This window comes from Etheostoma cragini, chromosome 3 (genome assembly GCF_013103735.1).
Source record: "Etheostoma cragini isolate CJK2018 chromosome 3, CSU_Ecrag_1.0, whole genome shotgun sequence".
NCBI classification, from domain to species: domain Eukaryota; kingdom Metazoa; phylum Chordata; class Actinopteri; order Perciformes; family Percidae; genus Etheostoma; species Etheostoma cragini.
Window position 1 is genome coordinate 12,816,696 of NC_048409.1, and position 6,492 is coordinate 12,823,187.

Consider the following 6,492-nt stretch of genomic DNA (forward strand, 5'->3'; position numbering starts at 1 on the left):
CCCGGCACATATCAGGTCATGCTTACTGGATTTTGCACACAAGCGTCCTTATCAGTCTGAGTGGAAAGAGTTTGTTTAGAAAGTAGACTTTCCACTTCTGTTATCTGAGTTTAGTACATGTTGTTCAGCAGATGCACAGAAAGAGTTGCGTGGTTCAGTTACTTAAGTGACATTTAACATGGCCTGATCAATAGAACTACACACCTTACTTCCAGGAAATAGGGCTGCAATTTACCATTATTTGCATTATAGGTTAATTTGCAGATTATTTTCTAAATTAATCAGACTATCGTTTGGTCTATAAAATGTCAGAAAATTGTGAAAAATATCCATCCCAATTTTTTCAAAGTTCAAGGTGATGTCAATATGTCTTGTTATGTTAGTCCAGAACCAAAAGATGAATCTTAAAAGGTTGACAATAATTCAGCAGGAATAGTATGAAACTACCTTGTAAACGTGGACAAAGTTCCTGAAATACATTTCTTACTCTGTTTTGAATCTATGTGCCAAAAGAATTCAGTCCCGTCCTGTGTTGGGTGGTGATGCGTTACTCAGAGACACAGTACCCGGTAATGGGATTGGAGAAGTGAAGTTAGGGATTACATTTTCAAATTCAGTACCATTGCATTTGCTAATCCCAGCACCCTGACATTTTAAGAAATTAACCTGCTTACCTGTCATCTCTGTGATGCATACAACCTACGACCTAACCTAAGCCCTAACAACAAGATAGATAGATAGATAGATAGATAGATAGATAGATAGATAGATAAACTTTATTAATCCCAAATTGGGAAATCACTCTGTTACAAGCAGAAAGTTACAAGGAGATACACACATGCTCACTCACGCACATACAGAAAAAAAACAAGAAATACACTAGAAATAATAAATAAGATAAATTAAATAAGATAGTAAAAGATAAAAAATGCCAGAACTACTGAAAAAAAATATATAGAGGGATAAAAAGAATGTACATGTAGAATTTACATACATTTATATAAAATGTACAACCTACATACATAGTATTTATGTAAATATGTATGTATGTATGTGTATGTATGTGTGTGTCTATCTATATATATATATATTTGTTATATATATTTGTTATGTACAATGTACAATGTACAATATTAAATATGATGTAACTAACCACTGTGCAAGTAGCTTAATAGTTCAATGATGTGCAGCCATGAATTGTTGTACACTGTTCTGGAATGTGTCAGAAATGATTTCCTGAGTTCTGCACCAAGCTGTAGCTCACCCAGTAAGGTCCTGCGTTCTGCAGTGGCAGAACTCTCCACCTTTTGTGTCTATCCACTATCACTAAAAATAAAGCAAGAAGCCCCAAAACATTATCTTAAAAAAAAAAGAAAGATTTCCTGTAGCGGTCTGTGCGACAAGGGGAAACCTTAATGTAGCATGGGCACTCATGAGTGGTGCAGTCTCCTTACAGTAGCTGGCTAGAAAACCACTAGGTTTTGTTCAACGTTTGGAGGTTGTGTGAAGTTTCACTCTGAAGATGGCACCTCTGAAGGGGCCATGTGAGGTTCCTGGGGCTAAGATAGCTGTTCATGCTTAGTGAAACTCCAACTATAGGCCTCCTTTTCTATTTCTACACTGAGTTGAATACAGTAATGCATGTGGGTGAGTGATCGTCTTGCACGGGGCTTGCCTGTGTAACAGTTAATCAGTAAGTGTATGTGATTATTGTTTCCAGGTTTAAAACATAATGAGTGATTTGCACATTGAACTTGTCCAACATTGCTGCTCTGTGGGCAAATCGGTCCTCCCTGCTAGTATGTGCAATTAATAAAGTGGCCACAGAATGTAGAAATACCATTTGGACGCAGGACAAAATCTTGTGCGGTCTGACAGATATCTAGGCTCACCTCAGAGTTGGAGACAAAGGCACCAGACGGGAAGGGGTGGATTTATAAGAGGGGGTGGAGGCAAAAGAGCAGAAATGAAGAAGACAAGTAAAGTCTTCAAGAAATAAGTGCTCATAAATGATAAATTAATCTCATAATGCATCAGCCAGACAGCTATGAATCCCCTGCGAGTTCTACCCTAATCCCAAACCTGTGTGTGTGTGACACTGAAGGTTAACTGAGGGGTGATAGTGAAATTGATGCTATGGAAAAGGGAAAATAGAGCAGCCAAGACTGAAAAAAAAAGGGAGTGAAGAGGGTTGGTGCCGAATGTCTTCTGGCAGGAGTTGGACATAGCGCAGCTTTAGTCAGCCTATTTTTCTTGTCGATTCCTCCGATTCAATAACAAGATAGCACTTTCCAGCGTCCACAGGTTCCTCAATTCAAGACTAACTTGAGGACAATTCAAGACTAACCCTTTGGGAGAGCAGCAGGATCGCATTTCTGCAGTCCAGGCTTTGCCCAAGTGTCTAATTCTAATTTCCTCTTTCACAAGCTAACACAAAAAGGAGTGTGTGTCCATCTGCAATAGGGTCACCCCAGTGGCAAAAAGAAGAATGATGTGTGTGTGTGTGTGTGTGTGCGTTTGTGTGCTGCTGAGTGTGTGAGAGATTCTTTAAGAGATGTGGATATGATGTGTAGGAGAGTAAGTGACTGGACTTGTGTAAGATTGAGAGAGCATGGGAAATGAGAGCTTTTGACAGTAGAGGACAAGCTGATGGTGGATATACAACCACAGAGAGAGAGAGAGAGTTGGAGGGAGGAGTGCGGTGATATTTAAAAAAAGTAGGTGGAGAGGCAAAAATTTAGGAAAATGAAAACAGAACATTTGCAAATAACATATGGACAATTGAGGGTTTTGAACATATGGGCCTCCAACTGTTGAGGACAAGTGAATGTCAAGGGAAAAATCCACATTATAGCTGAAATATTTCTTTATTCTAAACATGTCAGGTAGTGAAGTCAATAGATGTAAACCTGAGCAACCCCTTCCAAAGGCAAGAACAGAGGACAAAAGCTCTGTGATGCCTTCAAGGGGCAAAGCCTGGAACTGCTCTGACAACAAACTTGATTTGTTATCATTCCAAATTATCTTCCTTTCATTGCACTGCTCACATATGCACCATAAGTTCTTTTATCTGCCAAGCCGCTCTGAGTATCGCATTTGATCGCCAACTCTGAACAGCATTTGTCTTTTCTGAGACCTTGAGGTTTGAAAGAGTCCCATTCATGTAAATATGTTACCCCTTCACTGTTGTTTTCAGAGATGAAGAATCAGCTCATATGAGCCAGTAATAATGCCACACAGTAATAAATGCAGAATTCCTTTCAAACCTCAGTTTTTCATAAATTATAAAGGCCAACAGAAGTGGCCTGCGCACCGTTATGTAACGTCCCGGGTTTGATTCTGGCCTTGGGAACTTGCATGTCATACCCCTCCCCCCTTCCCAGTTTCCAGTCTGCCTCCACACTGTCATCTGTCTAATAAAGGTGAAAAATGCCAAAAAGACAAAAAAATCCCACATAATTTACTATCACATAATATGACGAAAAGCAGCATATCCTCACATTTGAGAAGCTGGAACTTTACCATAGTGCTGAGGCGGTATGGAGTTTTCTCCACCGTGGTTGAAAAACAAGAAATTCCCGCGGTAGTGCGGTATGCCGCAACCCCCTTACAAGAGTATCGTCAGTTAGAGAGAGAATGGCAGGATGCCATAAGTCAGTGACGTCGGTGCACGTGTGGTCTTGCAAGGAGAGCGAGCCGTAACAGAGAGAAGCATATGAGTCCCGCTGTGAGGAAAAGTGACAGAAAAGAGATAGCAAAGTTGATGTAAAGTGAGTTAAAAGTAAACAATAAAACAACAAGCTAGAGCATCTCAAGACACAGCTCACATTCCGGCCCATTGTGACACTCTTTCCTGTGTTTTGCCGTCATTTGCGGCCTCTCTGCTGTCTCTCCTCTCCGTTGATATAATCCACAGACAGTTCAGAAAGCTCTATTGTCAATGAAGTAAAAAGAAGAAAAAAAGTTTAATATAACTAGAATAGGCGGCTTTGTTCAGGCTACCAAACGTGCAAGGCTGACACTCAACCGTGCGGTTTGGTTGGGTTTAAGCCATAAGCAGACGGCAGCTCCGCTAGCTGCTAGGCTAATGTGCAATGGTAAACACAGCAGCGGTAACTTTATGTGTCCACGTCTACTTCAGCTCAATGGACTGTCCATCCTCGTGTGCAAAGCTGAAGTGATGAGCAACTTCTGTTTTTTCTTGATAAACTCCTAGATGAGGATAACTACACAATGATTGTTGCTTCCATTATATTTCATATAACACGATATCTGTTCTCCTGCAGGTTCCTTGAGCAAAAAGTAAAATTATCAATAAAAAATATGCAGAGATGACCGTGATGATGTCATTGCTGCGCTATTGAAACGTGGCCGCGGTATTGCGGTAATACGGTAACTCTCAGCCCTACTTCACAATGTTTGGAACTGGTAATTTGACTAATCGTTTTCCCTCCAAAACAAATATTAGATAAGACATAGATGAATCTTAGTAAATATGTATCTCACTATGTTCACCTCCATATCTGCTACAGGACAGTACATGCTCTCATCCTTTGGTTTTCTTTCTTCATCTTTTTGTTTCTTTATTCTCTGTCTACACACTCAACCAGATTTGTGAAGTATCTATAACTCTGTAAGTCCAACACAGACTCCCAAATACTAGATGACATGCCCTTCTCTATTTGTTTTGTCCTTACTTTCTAGCTTTTCTTTGTGTTCTTTAATAATTGAATAGTGTTCATCCTCCCTTATCGCTCATTCACCTTGTGTGTGTGTGTGTTTGTGCGTGTGTGTGGAGAGTCTGGTGCCTGGGGTGAAATCAGGCAGATAAAAGGCAATGATGAGGTCTGGATCGTCAGCATCCTGACAGCTGTAGATTAAATTAAAGAACTTCTGACAAATCAAACAGATTTTGTCTCTCTTCTATCTTTCCCTCTCTTTTTCTCCATCTCTCTCTCTCTTCCTCTTCACCCCTAGAGCCCTCATCAGGCAAGCTGGTTGGGGAACTTGAAACAAAATGGATTTCATCTTTAAGGGCTTGGACAGGCTTTGAAACAGCACCAGCTGCCGGGCCTGCTTGTCTCTCTTTCTTTCTCTTTTGGGCTCGTTGGTGTGCCTTTTTTTCTTCTTTTTTCTCCAGATACTTCAACAAACTTGAGCCATATTGTGACAGTTAAAGGTAGAACATCAGTACTTCAAACCCTGACAGTAATTGAGAGATGAAACAGACACATTTTCTGTCAGGTTCTGAGAGGCCCATTCCGCATGGCACAAACGCTCCCACCTGGGACTCCAGGGAATGGCAGAGCGCGCCGCTCCACTCCCACTGGATCTAAATGCCGCTGTAATAAGATGTTAGTACTTTCTAATGTGGTCTAATGGCAGTTAAATCCACTCTGATATGAAAATGCAAGTCAAATAGGCCCACTGCTGATCCTGGTGAAGCACACATACACGCTTAAAAATTAGCATGAAAATATGTGTGATTGAAATATCGCTCCCTAATGTGTGTCCCTCAGATTTATAATGGATTCCGGATTCAGACACATGCTGCCCCACAAAGGAAATAACTGACATCTGTGTCATTTTTTTTTTTTTAAATGCCTGAGTGCCATCTAATCAATCTACTGTAGCCTTTGTCGTTGCATCTGATCCCAGTTGCACATGGTTTCCCATGAACATCCACTAGTGAACTAATAAATACATTGCTTAACTTTAGAACGCACAAACACTAACAAAAATCAAGGTAGGTGTAATTTTTAATGTGAATTTGTCCTTGTCTGATGAAGAGCAGATTAAAAACAACAACATGTGCCTCAGACAGTATTACGACTGAAACTAATGGTTAACTTACTGGATTAATCGATAAATCGGTTTGTTAATAAAAATGACAGAACACGATCCTAAAGCCCAGTCATCTTCATATTCCTTGTTTTATCTGTTTAATATCAAATTCCCTCACAATTGATAAACCTTGGCATTTTTGCATGAACAATTATTGAAATGAAAAATAATTTGGAAGGATAAAGATGGTCTAGGGAATCATAACTTAAAAAACTAATAAATAACTTCCTGAATTGTTTTATGAATTTAATGAGTTGGTATAAAATTCATTGTTTCCCTCTTATATGTTTGCTTATGAGGGGCATACCTGAAAAGTGCTATTAGACAAATTCTAGTACACTCATATGTTAGACCACAGAACAGCTTCAGTCTACTTTTTAGTCACTAGAGAGCAGCATTGGGCAGCGATCAGAAGGGAGATATGCCAAAAGTGTGTGTGTGTGGGAGAGATTGAATGTGGGAGAGATTGAGTGTGGGAGAGAGAGAGAGGCAGATAAGAATATAGAGGATGTAAAAGAGTGTGGACTAAAGGCTTCAGCAGCTGGCCAAACAGACTGAGCAGGGGTTCAGGCAGGAGGTGTGTGTGTGTGTGTGTGTGTGTGTGTGTGTGTGTGTGTGTGTGTGTGTGTGTGTGTGTGTGTGTGTGTG